The sequence below is a fragment of the Lissotriton vulgaris genome, chromosome 8, assembly GCF_964263255.1.
Source record: "Lissotriton vulgaris chromosome 8, aLisVul1.2, whole genome shotgun sequence".
In the NCBI taxonomy this organism is placed as follows: domain Eukaryota; kingdom Metazoa; phylum Chordata; class Amphibia; order Caudata; family Salamandridae; genus Lissotriton; species Lissotriton vulgaris.
In genome coordinates this window covers 452,253,560-452,270,302 of record NC_141696.1, presented here as the reverse complement: position 1 = coordinate 452,270,302, position 16,743 = coordinate 452,253,560, and the positions used below count along the sequence as shown (strand labels likewise).

At 41.4% G+C, this 16,743-nt stretch overlaps 1 pseudogene; it reads left to right on the top strand.

The window, feature by feature from the left end:
* Nucleotides 1-14,535: 14,535 nt before the first annotated feature.
* LOC147697169 (zinc finger protein 862-like) lies at nt 14,536-16,251 on the top strand (annotated as a pseudogene).
* Nucleotides 16,252-16,743: the final 492 nt, after the last annotated feature.

The following is a 16,743-nucleotide window of genomic DNA, read 5'->3' as shown; positions in this document are numbered from 1 at the left end:
GTTTAATGGCTGCTATTCCATCGCAGCTATAATGTATGTCTACCATTCTTAGGTGTTTTTGGTGAAGGCAGGTTCGTGCTCCTCCTTTTATCATAATGCTAGAGAATTTTTATTAATGCTGGTATTTATGTATTTATGTATTTACAATGAAAAGTTTTTATGTATTACATTGTATGTTTATGAACTCTCAATAAAAAAAAAAAAAATTTAAAAAAAAGGAGGGCAGAATCGTGTCTGTGACCGGCCGCAGCTGTAACTTGCTGTCAGACTCTGGAAGACTGTGACTGGGAGCACAGAGGGCTTCCTGAAGAAGCCCCAAAGTGCAGGGATTCATACCTCCAACACCATTTACAATGTTGGGGTATGATACCAAACATGCCAGGGTTCGTCACAGCCAGTTTAAAGTTAGCCATCGTATAGTAGCGTATGGCCACTCTATGTATCATTATGGCTGATGCACTTACAACCACTGTTCCCAAGAAGCCGCGCGGCCGCCCGCGCGCGCACTTCTCTACCCCCGAGCGCGCAGTCCCATGTTTGGTGCGCGCACAGAGGGCACATCCCGCGAGAGTATTCGCACCACCGCCGCTTTTAAAAGACGTGCGTAGCGAAAATCAGGCATTTCCAGATTACAGGAGACGGCGGCGAAAGGAGCGAAGGTAAGTGTTTCCTTTTGACCACTTGGTGTTTGCTTTAAGTGTTTACCTGAAGCGCCTTTCTTTGCTGTAATGTTTTAATTAGTAACGCGAGGCTGCGGGGGAGATTGCTTTATTTAAGAATCCATCCGCCCGATTCATGAACCTAAATTGCGCTCGCAAGGGGCCGGATTCTGAGAATCCGGCCCTTTGCGAGAGCGATTTTTGCATTTGGGATTCTGCATCCCAAATGCAAAAATCGCTAATTGCGATGTCGCAAATGTGCGAGGAATTACATTTAAGGAATCTCTATTAGAGATTCCTTAAATCCAATTCAACATCCAATTTAAATTTGCGAATTCGCAATTTCTTGCCGCAATTTACCGCGAGGTCAGACCTCGCGGTAAATTGCGAAAACTCAGAAAAATGCATTTAAATGCATTTTTCTGAGTTGCATGTTACACACACACGTGTCCTTTGGACATGGGTGTGTGCAACACCTGTGTGAAATTTCATTTGAGGGGTGCTACAGGGTGTCCTGTGGACATCCCTGGCACCCTTCAAATCACAATCTTATTTGCGATTAGCTAATTGCTAATCGCAAATAAGGAATACTCCCCATTCATTCCTATGGGCCTTTTGGCCCATAGGAATGAATGGCGAGTTATTCCTTATTTGGGATTAGCAATTTGCTAATCGCAAATAAGGAATCAGTAGGAATCGCATTTTATTATGCGATTCCTACATGATTACCGTTTTGCGAGTCCTTAATAGCGAATCGCTATGATTCGATATTAGGGGCTCGCAAAACGGCCCGTTGATGAATCAGGCTGCATGTTAATTGCAGCCCCTTCACGAGCGGCGATTAACATGGATATTTAAATAAAAGCACTCCATCTTCCCCGCAGCCTCGCGTTACTATCAGAACAATACAGCAAGTTTAAAAAGGCTAATCTGCCTTGTTTGCAGACTTGCTGTATTGTTTTTGTAGTAACGTGTTGTAGGTCAATCAAATGACGTGACGAAGTAATGGTGAAAGAATAAAAGGTTTATTCTCTTAGGTAATCCTGAATAAGAAAAAGCGTGGCTCTCCCCTGGCCAGTCAGACAGCAACTGCCAGGGTAGAGAACATCCACACACAACTAGAATTTAGAATACAAAAACACGGAGCTCCATGCTCCATAATGGACATAGAAGATCATAACATAACGCGAGGCTGCAGGGGAGATGGAGTGCTTTTATTTAAATATCCATGTTAATCGCCGCTCGTGAAGGGGCTGCAATTAACATGGATTCTTAAATAAAGCGCTCCATCTCCCCCGCTGCCTCGCGTTACTACAAAAACAATACAGCAAGTGAAACGGATATTGTCCAGCTAATAGCTTGTAAGTTTGAGTATCAACAAAGAGGAAGCGGTGGGAGTCCCTATGTGATTAGGAAGACTAAATAATGATGGAGATTCTAGGGTGGCTTGCGTGAGTGGACATAGACGTGTAGAACATCCCAAATAATCTTGTGGGGGAGGAGAGAGTTTGCCGAATGATATATATTGTTATCAGCACTTCTTATAAACAAAGCTATACCTACTAAGTGTGATATGATTTGTTCAAAGCACTTTTTCACTATAACAATATTAGTTTAATGTCCAAGATTAGCGTCAGGTTGATAAGTAGAAGGTCTGCGGCATTGAGGGGTGGTGTGGTCGGAGATGCAAATATGCCAAGTGATGCATTAGCGGTATCTCTAGTAAATCTACTATTAAACAACATTCGTAATAAACTCTGAATCTGATCCCTGAGTGGGAGGATGTGTTTGCAGTGTAGAAGCATATTTCTGAGTTCCAATTCCATCACAGCTGAGAATCGATACAGCCTAGTTTATGGAGCTTTTCAATCCAAAATGCTTTGTAGATTATCCAAAATCTGCGAGTATGGGGGAGATTTTTCACTTGAAAAGGGGAGCGCCAAATCTTTTGCCATGTTCCAATTCGTGGCAATATGCCATTGTAAAGGGGTTGTAGATGCTGAAAGTAGATTGTAAATCTTGAATGTAATAAGTCCTTGTTTCATAAGTTTGTCTAATAACACTGGCAGGCTGGATGTGTCTGGGTTGCCTAGTTTGCATAGAGTGGATTTAAATTTGCTGTATTGTTTTTGTAGTAATGCAAGGCTGCAGGGGAGATGGAGTGCTTTTATTTAAATATCCATGTTAATCGCCGCTCGTGAAGGGGCTGCAATTAACATGGATTCTTAAATAAATCACTCCATCTCCCCTGCAGTCTCGCGTTACTACAAAAACAATACAGCAAGTCTCCAAACAAGGCAGATTAGCCTAGAAATACACGTAGTGTTTTTAACTTGACTGTATTGGTTTGGTAATAACACAAGGCTGCGGGGGAGATGGAGTGCTTTTATTTAAATAGCCATATTAATCGCCGCTCGTGAATAGAGTAACCCTTTTTAAGGGGAGTTTTGAAGCAGGGAGCAGAGAATATAGGTGTGCAAATTGAATGTTCTCAGCCCTTGGCTTACACCAAGAGGGGTGGGAGAATGGCAGAGAAGCCTCTGTGTTGGGTCTGGACAGGTCTGAGACCATTTAGTCAAACCTGATATGTCACAAAACAATGCTATTTGTTGAGCAGCTGCGATTTTTTGTGAGTGGTGGATGGACGATGGCAACAGTTGATGTCAGGAGCAGCATAAACCCCTGCGCCAGCACCATCCCTGATATATACATGAAAGAGGGGTAGCCCCCAGAGTTGGGATTCTTTCAAATAGACCTGTTTTAGTAGTTGGTGGTGTTTGTTTTTCCTTCTAGTGTTTGCCTCTTTTCATAATGAAATGGGCTTAGAGCTTTGTGTCTTTAGAAAACCAGCTGCTAAAAGAAACACAACTGTAGTTACATACGCCAATAAAATGCCATTATCTGAAATGCTATTATGGTGTTTTCGCTTCTGGGCAAAGTGTCATAGCCAAGAGTGGGGTTGATGAGACGTCTGTCCAGTAGGTTGGGGAGCTAAGACATACTGTTGTTTAAAGCTGAACGTGATTGTCAGTCTCCAGTGGGTGGATGTAGGGTCTGGGCATTTCATGGAAAAGATCGAAGATATCCTCTGTACTTTAGGGTAAACATTCAACATGTTTCTCAGGGGTTCAGCAAGCGTCTTCTCCAGCAATGCTTTTTAATTCCAGAAGGGATTTCACTCCACTGAAGATGTCATTTGGTACCTTTACCGACTCGATGATTTATATTGTTTTGTCCTCAAGATGCTGACTGCGGTGTCCTGAATTTTGCCAATAATAGTGTGGAGTAACTGTAGCTGTTTATTCAATGCAGTGTTTTTAGCTTTCTAATTTTTGATCCCCTTTAATCTATTTTCTTTAATGCAGCCATTGCAGGTATCACATAAAATGCAGCCCTTGTTCTCACTATGCCACTGGCCAGTCTGTCGGGTTTGTGCAGTTACTCCTAATTTGTTTGTCATATGCCTGAAACAAACATTAAATTCCCCATTTCCCAACTATCGCCTGAAATCTGACGACCTATGCACATTTACCTCTACTCATTTCCTGACTTTTAGTAACCAGTCATCAGCTACTCAGTACAATAGATGAAGGTTTAGGTAAAAGAAAAAAAAAGCTATGCTATATATTTTTTTTTAAGTTTGATTTATTAAGGAGTAGAAAAAGGGGGGAGAATGGGGGAATGGGGAGGGGAGGAGAATAGTTACAATAAGCAAATGGAGGAAATAAATATTAAAAATAAAAATTTCATAAAAGTAAGCATTACAAGCATGAAAAATTATGAACATATCGTATAAATAGAAATACAAAAAGCAAAATACAATATATAGAAACACAATAATAGTAGTAATCAAATATATGAAGAAATAAACAGGTAATAAGGAAATCACAGGGGTTTGCGAACTTCAACTGTATCCGGAGCAGGAGAGGGATGAACAGGAGCTGAGGGAGAGAGATATGTTACCAAAGGGAGCCAAAGCAGGTCACGTTTAATAGCTAGGGAGATGGGGGATACATAATTGGTGTCTAAACGATGATTAAAACAAATTGCATTACACCAGGATTGATAGGTAACATTCGCAGCTTGTTTCCATTTAGAGGTGATAACATGAAAAGCTACAGCGAGAAAAAGGTCAAGTAAAGGGTAGTGACTGGAGGGGCGAGGAAGATCCGACGAGAGGGAGCCAAGGAAAACTAGTGAGGGCGAAAAGGGGACCTGAAACTGAAAAATCTTTTGAATTTGCTTCCAGACCAACTGCCAGAACTGGGAGGTAGGAGGGCAGTCGAACAACATATGTTTGAGGTCAGCAGAGGGGCATGTACAGGACCAACAGGAAGAGGGAGTGTCTGTTGAAAAACGGGATAAGGCAAGTGGGGTAAATAAAATTCTGTGATAAATGAAAAATAAAGTCTGGGTAGTGTTAGCAGCTCTGGAGGTCTTATGGAGTTTAGTCCAAATTTTGTCCCAAAAAAGGACCGGCCAGGTCTGAGAAAAGTCCAGCTCCCATGCAAGTTCAGTACGAGATTTTAATCTATCATTGGTAAGACGGAAACAATTATATAAAGCGGATGCAGAAGGAGAAGTTTCCCATAGAAGGGAAGTGGGTCTGCGATCTACAGGAGTCTCGTTGGAGGATGGAAGAGTTTGAAGATATGAAAGCAAGACTGGATAAAGGGTGTTGTATTGTGTTTGGGCAGAAACGGGCAAAGAGAAAAGAGATTGAAGATCCTGAAATGAGAGAGGTGTATCTTGAGATAATAATTGAGATATCCAGGATAGTCCTCGAGAATGCCAAGTTTTCCAATATATGGTACGGTTATTGATTTTGAGAAGAGAGTTATTCCAAATCGGTTGTTCGTGAAGGGAGAGAAGAGATGGATAAGATGAATTTAAGTAGGGAGAAAGGAGTTTACGAGAGTGTGAAAGAATAGGCGAGCGGAGACCAGTTAAAGAAGATGTAAAGGACAAGAATTCACGGAAGGTAAAAGGGGAAATGAAAGAAGATTCCATGTTTAGCCAAACAGGGGGATGGTGTGGCATATTAGATGAAAACCAGCAAATCGATTGTTTCAGGGAAAAAGCATGGTGATATTGTTTGAAATCGGGAAAGCGCACTCCAGATTGAGCTTTGTCTTTACGCAAGGAAGCGAGGGCTATTCGAGGACGTTTACCGTTCCACAAGAATTTCTGTAATAAAGAATCAATCTTCTTAAAGAAAGAGAGGGGGATGTGTAAAGGAAGCATCGAAATAGTATAAAGAAGCAGGGGAGATAGCATCATCTTTATAGAGTTGAGTCTTCCCCACCAGGACAAAAAGAGCGGATGCCAACGAGTGATAGCTGTATCCATTTTTTATATACATAGTCAAAATTTAGTTTGAGAGTATCGGATAACAAAGGAGCAAACCAGACCCCTAGGTATTTGATTTTGGATGGTTGCCATGAAAAACCTGTACAAGAAAAAAGATGTTTCTGACAAAGAGGATTTAAAGGTAGAATTTCACACTTGTCGGCATTCAGGCGATATCCGGAGACTGCAGAAAAAGAAGAACCTTGTTGAAGAAAAGAGGGAATGGAAGTGGCAGGGTCGGAGCAATAGAAAAGAATATCATCGGCATAAACCGAGAGTTTGACTTGTTGGGAACCAAAATGAAAACCAGAAATAGTGTTGTCTAAACGAATTTTAGTAAGGAAGGGTTCTAAGGCTAAAATAAAAAGTAAGGGAGACAATGGGCAACCTTGCCTAACCCCTCTATGCAAAGAAAAGTAATCCGAGGACATCCCATTAACAAAAATAGAAGCTTGGGGGTTGGAGTAAAGTAAAGATATAATAGAAATAAATTTAGGAGGAATACCAATCCAACGTAAAGCCTGAAACATGAAATCCCACCCAATCCGATCAAAAGCCTTTTCTGCATCTAGGGAGATAGCTGCGAAAGGAAGAGTGAGAGAAGAAGATTTGTCAAGTATGTTGAGAAAAACTCGGGAATTATCTAATGAGAGACGCTCCTTGACAAAACCAGATTGTTCTGGTCCGATGATATCCGGTAAAAGAGGGTCCATACGTAAGGCTAATATTTTCGCTAGAATTTTGTAATCAGTGTTGACCAGAGATATTGGTCTATAATTTTTTCATAAGGAGTGATCTTTATCTTCATTTGGAATTAAGCAAATTAAGGCTTGTTGAAAGGAGCCGCTAGACGAGCCGGCGTCAGAAAAAGATTGAAATAAAAGTAGGAGTTTGGGAAGAAGAAGAGAGGCAAAGTGGCTGTAAAATTCAATTGTAAAGCCATCAGGGCCTGGAGATTTACCATGGTGAAGTTTAGGAACAGCATGGGCGATTTCAGAAAGAGAAATGTCTTGTTCCAAAGTGCGAAAATCAACATGTGAGATCCGGGGAGAAGGGATGGATTGAAAATAAGCAAGAAGATCATCAGGTGTAGGAGTTTGTTCTGGAGTATAAAGCGTATCATAGAATTTAGCAAATTCCGTAAGAATTTCTTTATCTTTAAATGTGGATTCACCAGAAGAGGTTTTAATAGATTGGATTTTTGTGCGTTCTTTGCGAATCTTTAAGTAGTTGGCCAAGAGCTTCCCCATTTTATTCTTACCTCCATAATATCTAGAATTACATTTGAGCAGGATATTAGAAGCGGCATCTGTTGTAAATTTATTAAAAAAGATTTTTGCATCAATAAGAGATTTAAGGGATGAATCAGATTTAGAGGTGAAGTAAGCATGTTCTAAAGCCTTCATGTCAGCTAATATTTTCTCAGATTTGGCCGCTTGTAACTTTTTCCGCCGTGACACAAAATTAATAATAAAACCCCTAGAGGCTGTTTAAATGAATCCCAAACCATAACAAAGGGAGAATCAGGGGTTTGATTTAAAAGAAAAAATTCCTTGGCAAAAGCAGTAAATTCAGTACCAAAAGTGGGGTCTAAAAGTAAAGCATTGTTAAATCGCCATCTGCCAGATTGCGGAGAGAATGGAAGTAAATCTAGGTCTACAAAAACTGGGGCATGGTCTGAAAGTAAAATGGAGCCAATCTCTGAGCGAATAGCGTGTTGGGATAAGGGTGTGCTGAGAAAGATATGATCGATACGGGATTGGGATTGATGAGGAGGGGAGAAGAAGCTATATTCTCGAACGTCAGGATTGCATAGTCTCCAAATATCTACTAGGGCATTATTTTTAAAGGAGTTCAGAAATTGCGTGTGCATTCTAGAGGGGGCAAATGTGACTTTTGAGTATCGGTCAAGGAAGGGATCCACAATCTGATTGCAGTCTCCAGCAAGGAGTATATAATCTCCAGTAAGAGAAGACAACCTGAAAGAAATAGCAGGCCAGAAAGATCTATCGATTTCAGTAGGAGCGTATACATTAAAAAGGGTAAGTGGGATGTTATTAATGAGTAAATCAACAATAAGCCAACGGCCATCAACATCACTTTCATGAGTAATCGAGGAAACATTTAACTTTTTATGTAACAAAAGTACAACAACATTCTTCCTAGATGTCGTAGGAGAGCAAAGAACATGACCTACCCAGCAACGTTTAAGTTTCAAAGCCTCCGGTTCAGCAAGATGAGTTTCTTGAAGGAGGGCAACATCAGTTTTAAGTCTTTCTAAATGCAAGAAAACTCTCTGCCTTTTAACAGGATTATTTAATCCCTTAATGTTCCATGTCGTTACACGGAATGAAACAATTTAGAAATCAACTAGAAGCAACATGCTTAGTAATGCATAAAAATACAACGGAGAAAAAAGGAGTCAAGGATGAGAACAATGATAATTCCAGAAAAGAAGAGATAGAGAAGGAAAGAAGTAAAAGAGGATAAAGAGTAGAGTTGAGAAGAGTTCATGATATGAGAAGTAGGAAAGAGGACAGCAACAATAGAGAATAAAGAGACAGTACATGTCCGAAACGAACGACTGAAAGACATACTTACAAAAATGAGAAAACCAAACAAATAAGGGGGATGGTGGTGGCAGGAGACGACGACAAGAACATCCAGAGCAAACATCAAAACCTCAAGTATTATGACATCCAAAAAAGGCAGCACGAGGGGAGAGTAGGGTAAAAACGAGGTGATGTGATGAAGAGGAATAACTGCTGAGGATAATTACTTGAGTGTACAAGGAATAAGAAGAGAGATGGGATGGAGAAAAGGTGAACACATATGATAAGACATATAAGAACAACATTGAGTGCCTCATAACATCAACAGTGCGAACAAAGAAAAATCAGAACCACGTTCAAATGCATTAACAAAGATAGTTAATAAGACAGTCATCCAGGGTTGGACATATCCATGACATAAGGACCATGTCGGCGAAGAAAGGCCTGTAAGGCCGCAGGATCCTCATAGGTGGTTGTTTTGTCTTTATAAGTAACCTTGAAGAGACAAGGATGCAAAAGACCGTATCTAGCATTGAGGGCTCTAAGCTGCGGTCTCATGTCCAAGAACTTCTTCCTGCGTTCTGCAGTGGCCCTGGAGACATCCTGTGATATGTAGAGATGATGACCTTCCCAAATGATCTGCTTCTTGAGTTTGGCAGCTGAAAGAACTTGAAGAAGGTAGGTATATTGAAGGAAAAGCATGATGACACCTCTAGGTTTGGTAGCAACTCTAGGACCAAGACGGTGAGCTCGTTGAATGTTGATAGACGATAGAGCTGGTGTATCCAAGATCTTAGCAAGGAAGGACTGGAAGAAGGCGGTGGGATTAGACCCTTCTGAAAGTTCCGGAAGGCCGTAAAGGCGTAGGTTGTTTCTGCGATTCCTGTTCTCCAAATCTTCTGTCTGTCGCTTAAGTAGTAGGATCTCCGCCTCCATGGACGAAAATACGAGAACAAGAGGATTGCAAGGAGTCTGTGGATTGTTCCAAGGTGAGAACACGTGCATCCAGAGATGACCACTTCTCCTGCATTGCCTGCATATTTTTGGTTGTGGCTTCCATAAAAGGCTTGAAAGCACGTAATTCCTCTAATATGAGATCCATAGAGGAAGAGGACGAAGAACTCCCAGGAGAAGGTGGATCTTTTTTAAGACGTTTAGAAGAAACCAAAGAGGATGGCGTTTTACCCACGTTGGAAGCCTTTGGAATGGCTCCGTGCGGTGTTTCTGATTTTGATGAACGGCTTTCCTCCATGTCTGGAATAGGGGAGTCAGAATCCGGACCAACCGGAACTTTAGAAGTAGAGGTGAGCTTCAAGTTGCGAAGTTTCCCCATGAAAGCTCATTACAACAATTGAAAGGAGTCAATGAGACCAGTGAGAGGACGCAGGTGTCTAGGCACAGCAGAAGAAGAGCACAAATTGCAGTCAAGTTAGTAGCATAAAAGAAAAGTTCCGCAAAAAGCCCTGAATGTCAAAAGAAAAACAGAGGCCGCAATGACATGTGGTAGTCTTTAAGTGGGTTCGTCACAGCCAGAAGGACAGAGCTAAGTGAATCACATCAAAGAAGAAAAGGTTACGCAAGAGCTTTGCATGGAATAAAAGGAGCGTCATGCAGGTAGTGAAACAAAGAGAGATTGCGAGAATGGCAAAAACAACATGCTGCAATACTCAGATATGGCTTGTGTAGAGAAGAAAAGTTCCACAAATTGATAGATAAATCCAGAAAAAGAAAATGTCAGCAAAAACAAATGTAGGAAATATCAGGAGTCATAGCAGGCTGTAAACGAAGACTCCTCGCTGATGTAGGAATGCAATATTCAAGTGTCGTAAAAAACCCCTCCGCTGGGCGCCGAGTAAAAATTGCAAGAGACCTTGTGAGGAAATGTGGAAATCCACAAAATGGCGGGCGGATGAAGGGAGGGCAAGCCACGCCTGACCGCTATACGATATTTTTGATGCAACTAGAATCATTCACCGCCCGAAGGTTTGACCTGCCAGAAACAATATGAGGAAACTGAGGGTGTCTTCTTTGGCTCATGACTTAATCTAATGCTCATAAATAAGTATTATCTCCGTGTTCTAGAGGTAGTTGTATCCTTTCCAATGCAGAATTATAATTTTTTTCTGGCAACTGCTCGATTACAGAATGGTGTGCTCTATGGGGTGTAGCATTCAACTTCCTTAGAGGGACACACATCTGCAATTATAGCAAGGTTCTGCTAATTGATTACTACTCTAATTTCGATTTTGATCCTGCAACCCAGTTTGGCATCTTCTTAATAAACTTCGCTTTTATACAGCGGACCTCTCCATTAAATCTACCTTCCTCAATATGATGACATTGGACGGTAAGTTTAATGCGCGGCAGTCATGTAGTAACAAGAACCCGATGATTCTATGAACCAGGGGTGCTCTTATGTTCTTCCACAGTCGTTCTCAGTTGCTGAAAGCCATTCATTTCCTCACACTGGAGTTAAAATAAGTCTGTGACTTGTATTGTATGTTAAGTCCTATAAGACTGTGTTTGCATAGCCTTTCTCTGTGTTCTGGAGGAATGTGGAACACAGTCAGTTCTGGTGTTCCAGGTTCCGTCTGCGGCAGTAATGGCTGGTGGTAATGTTTATGAAGGAGATTACCACCAGAAAGACAGTCGGTCTATTGAAGGAAATTTTACATGAAGGATTTCTGTCAGTGATCATAATGGATAATGGCATGCAGTTGACCTTCATAGAAATGTAGGGTCTTTAGCGTTCTCCAGTATTGGGCACAGCCGCACCGCTCTTAACAACCCCCTAGAGGAATGGTATTGCTGAGATGGCAACTGGGTGGCTAAAGGTACCATTCAGACAGTGGTGGCATGTGGGCAAGATGTCTTTGGTATGGTACTCATACCATTAAAGGATTTCAGAGGCACTTTGCATCACACACAAATTACACATAGACAATCAAACATACGTGTGTAAATCAGCGTATAGGAAATGCTACATAAGCCAAAGGACTAAAAGTGTAGGAGTCACATCATGGTAGGCCGTATAGTTTAGGAGTGCTTGGTGTGGAGAAGCACAAACTCAGTCAATAAAAAAAGAAACAGCATAGTTGAGAGTTTTGTTTAATAAAAAGAATCGATTTGTATCCAAATTAACCCATTTTTGCAACATTAATCTATGCTCTAATGTAAACTTTACAGTGTGTATGCAGTTCTATGATGAAAGTTAATGCCTCACTATTCTATATTACAACTTAGGTTATAAATTGCAAGTAAAGAAGGGAGGTCTCTTTTAAAAGCAGTAACCTGCTGATCTATTTACATTATATGCACTCTGTAACCTACATGGTACACGTTCTGTGCAGCAGGCATATTAACCCTCTGCACTACCTTCACAGAAGTCAAAACATGAACGATACAAAACTCCAATCTCTCTCCTGGAAGAACATTAATCACAGGAGTTAACTTGACATTTTTGTGTGGCCTGGTAATTGCTGGAGGAAAGGAACATGGCCGCAGGTGCTTTAAAGAACATAATAAACGTGCAAATACGGCGCCCCCAGGAAGCCAGCACCCGGTGACAACATGCATTGCTTTAAGGTAGCCTAACTGAGTGCTCAGTGCTAACCATGGGCCCTTCCCAGCCACTTTCGCTGCCGCTGTTGTTCTCTACCCCAGAAAGTTTTTTCTTTCCTGCCCCCTTGCACAGACGTTTTTTATTTCTGCCACCTCCTGATCTGTGAGTGCACTACTTCCCTAACCACTTGTATCAATGTTGCCCATTCCTGTCATCCCCGGGTTGGTCACTGAACTTCGTCCCTGCCTACCTGCAGCAATGTGTAGTTTTCCTGCCAGCTTTCATTTTTTTTAGCTGAAAGCCTTGCGCTGTCTTGTTTGCTAGAGACATTTTGGACACATTCAGAAAGCTGCAATAGGAATGCATTCTTGCCATTGCTTATCGTTGGCTAAGGGTTTTGTAACTCACTTTGTCATGCTTTCTATTTGCTGGACTAATTTGGTTTATGCTGTCCAGCTTGAGTTCGTCTCTCCGATTGCCCAAACTTTGATTACCATATTGGTTCCAGAAACACACTTTCTGTAAACATTAAATCTTGGTCTTATCTTGTCACATTTGCGGTGCATTCAAAGACAAGGTCAAATGTCAAGCTCTCGCTTCATAGGGGGCTTGGTGTTTACTTTTCTTTCTCTAACTTCAAAGTGAAAGAATGTATGCGACAATCCTGCTGAGCATCCATCTAAAAGGAGAGGATGTAGGATTTTTTTCGTAGTACATAAAAACATTGACTGTTAAAACATTGACATGGCAAAAGGTAAAGAAAATGCAGGAGAGTGGTTGGATTGTGTGGGAGGTGGAAATAAGTTTAGCCTAATCGATGCTTATAGTGAAGCATAGGGGCATGTGCCTCTTTGCCTAAACTGGAATCCCAGGTAACTATTTGGTCATTTTTCCTATTGGAGTATCTGGGCAAGTCCCATTCATTGTTTGTAACTCTTAGAGCCTTTGCTAACCATCTTGTCTTCAATTGCAGGTTTGCAATCTGTAAGGTATTTGGATTTGAATGGTTAGGCGTGAGTACCCACAAGGATAAGGTAATTCTGTTTATGTTCCACATTGGATTTGGGGGGTGCTAGGAAAATAGATTCACAATCTGCACCCCTTTTCCTTTGCAGGTTTGTGAGACCATGCTACAAATACAGTTGTACAGGCAGACGTGAGTACAGGCAGAACAAACAGGTAATTGTTTGGTAGAGTTAAACTGTGGCACATGTTGTGTATTGTAGTATAACAACATACCTTACCCATGTTTTCTTGTGTTGTGGGTTTCACAGACAGTACCCCTCACAGTTGAACAGGCATACCTGAGTACAAGCAGAGCAGGTAATTGTTTGGTAGAGTTAAACTGTGGTGCATCTTGTGTATTGCAGTATAACAACATACCTTACTCATGTTTTCTTGTGTTGTAGGTTTCACAGACAGTACCCCTCACAGTTGAACGGGCATACGTGAGTACAAGCAGAGCAGGTAATTGTTTGGTAGAGTTAAACTGTGGTGCATCTTGTGTATTGTAGTATAACAACATACCTTACCCATGTTTTCTTGTGTTGTAGGTTTCACAGACATTACCCCACACATTTGAACTGGCATCCATGAGTATAAGCAGAGCAGGTAATTGTTTGATAGTTAAACTGTGGTGCATCTTGTGTATTGTAGTATAACAACATACCTTACCCATGTTTTCTTGTGTTGTAGGTTTCACAGACAGTACCCCACACATTTGAACAGGCATCCGTGAGTACAAGCAGAGCAGGTAATTGTTTGATAGAGTTCCCTTATGGTGCACATGGTATATTGCTGTATCACAAATTCACAATGTGCTAAAATAATCTTAACTTCTATTGCAGGCTCTATGGACAGTGCTACATTTAAGTTTGAAAGGGCAAGGCAGTGGACAAAAAAAGTCCAGGTAATTACACTCTACGTTTTTCCGGGGATGCCTCCGTATTATGTGACAGGTTGCAATCATGAGCATAGGCATCAACTTCAGACATGTTCCTTTATTTTGCAGGCTTTGTGGCATAGCAGGCGAAACCCAGTTATCACAAATATGTTTAAGCGCAAAGCTGTACCTTCTGCAGAGTGTGATGCTTCACCACAAAGGAAGAAATGTTGCCTTGTATTCAAGGAAGAGTGGATGAAAGAAATTGTGGAGGCTGAGACACAGAAATCATGAAGCAAGGTTTGCGTGCAACTTGGGGAACTATTTCAATACAGTCCAGATGCGGGCTTGGTTTGCAAAGCATGTGCCGAAGCCAAGATTGTTGGGGACTTTTCTACAGGGAAGAAATGGAGTGATGGCTGGAAACTGGATTACCTGAAACGTCATCTAATTAGCAAAGTTCACGAGTCTGCCATGGTGACATTGAGAAAAAGAAGTGCTGCTGCCAGGTTTGGTTTTGGAGTGCGGGCAATGCTGACAGAAACTGCCACTGACAAAGCAAATAGAATGGAAGTAGTTGAACGACAAAGATCCCTGCCTGAGGAGATAAAGATTCTCATCAACAATGTGTTGCTGGCAGTCAAGATGAATACGTCAATGTTATCTGTATAAGACATCCATGACCACCTAGCTTTGTATGTGAAGATACCAGACAGCTGGAGGAGTAAGAACTATGCTTTTAGGTTCCTTGAGGCTATCAATAGCGTGATACACTGTGAAGGTATGGCAGAACTTCGTAACGCTTTGTATCACACATTGATAATTGATGAGAGCACTGATATTTCTGTTACAAAAATGCTCGTCCTGTACTTCAAGTTCCGACCTGTAACCTCAACAGAGCACAAAACACTGTTTGGGGGCATAGTGAAGCTGACTAGGTGTAATGCTGAGGCTATCACTGCTGCTGTGAAAGAGTTCTACATTGCCAATGAACTGGACCTTATGAAAATGGTCATGTTCACATCCGATGGTGCATCTGGGATGCTGGGTAAGAATAATGGTGTTGCTACTCGCCTTAAACAATCCATTCTCCATCTAGTTGAGCAGCATTGTGTTGCTCATCGAGAAGATTTGGGAGTTGATGATGCCTGGAAGAGTGTTCCAATGATTAAAGAGATGGAGACATTATCGAGGACTGTCTACACTGTGTTCTCCAGATCTCCTGCAAAGAAGTCCAAGCTGGATGATATGGCTTCGGTCACTGATTGTGAAGTGGTCTCTTTTAGACCATTGAATGAAGTCCGGTGGCTTTCAAGGCATTTTGCAGTTGGTGCATTAATTCGGAATTACGAGGCTGTTCTTAAGTACTTTGAGCATGAGAAAGTTGAAGAGAATGATCCAGTTGCTAAATATTGTTACAAAAAGCTATCTGACTCTAACTACCATATTTCCCTTGCAGTACTTAATGACATCCTGAGTGAATTTGCATCTTTGTGCAAACTGTTCCAAAAAAGTTCTTTGACTACTGTTGAAGCTGTACAGTATGCAAGAGCAAAGATTGGCCAAATTAAGGAACAGTATTTAGGGGACACTGTCTTTTGGAGCAGCAATGTTAGAGATATAATGTTGTAGTACACGGAAAGGCAAGAGTTTTACAGTGGGCCTATTTTGTCTTTTGTTTCCCTTCTTTGTGAGCACATGCAAAAAAGGTTCCCTGAAGATGAGCTGAAAGAATGGGCAAGTTTTGAAATCGAGGCAATAGCAACACCATCACATTTTGATTTTGGGACTGAGAATATACAAAGACTTGTTGAAAAGTATAAAAATGTCTTGGTCCTGGGTGATTGTGAAACACCAGAAGATGTTGTCCGACAATACAGAGACTATAAATATGTGGTGGCAGAACATGTAAAGGGTGGGTTATTTACCACCTTTCATGACATGGTGAATTTCACTGTACGCAATGCTGCTCAGTATATTGTGGTGTCTCAGCTTGTTGATGTCTGTGCAACTTTTCAAGCATCTAGTGCAGATTATGAACGCGGATTCAGCCTTATGAATACTATCAAAAGTAAATTGAGGAATAGACTAGACCAGAAGTATTTGGATATGCTGATGAGGACAAAGGCCTACCTCCTGAATGGGAAAGTTGACCTAGATAGAGTTTATCAGCACTGGAAAAATGGCAAGGATCGCCGTGAGAAGCAACCCTGTCACCCATCTAGTGATGCCACTTCACGTGTCTGAACGGCCCTCTCCTACAGTCCATGTTTGCCTGGATGTCGAACTTTCACAAACTATGTCAGGTGGGATAACCCAACATTACTCAGTAGCTTTCAGATCAAATTATAAATATGTTATGTAATTGTGTAACTTATTGTCCGTATGTGATATATTGTGTAGGCTCTCAACATTTCCCCACCCAATGAATAGTGCTTCACTTAAGAATATTTAGTAAAAATCTTATGATTGTACCACCGTTGGAGTCTTGTGCTTTTCTAAACCTGAAGTGTACTTGCCTGTGTAACCAATTCATATCATGGCGTGCTTATCCAATTTGCAAACCGGCCTTAAGACCCTTAACGTGGCGCTGTATGTGTGAAAATGCACCATCTTTTCACTTTTTAAGTAAACATTTAGAGTGACATTTGGGGCTGCACACGAGCGTGGTCTGGTTCCTGGCGCACATAGCCATGGTTGCAGTGCACGGACACCCTCCACTACCGCACAAAGAGGAAA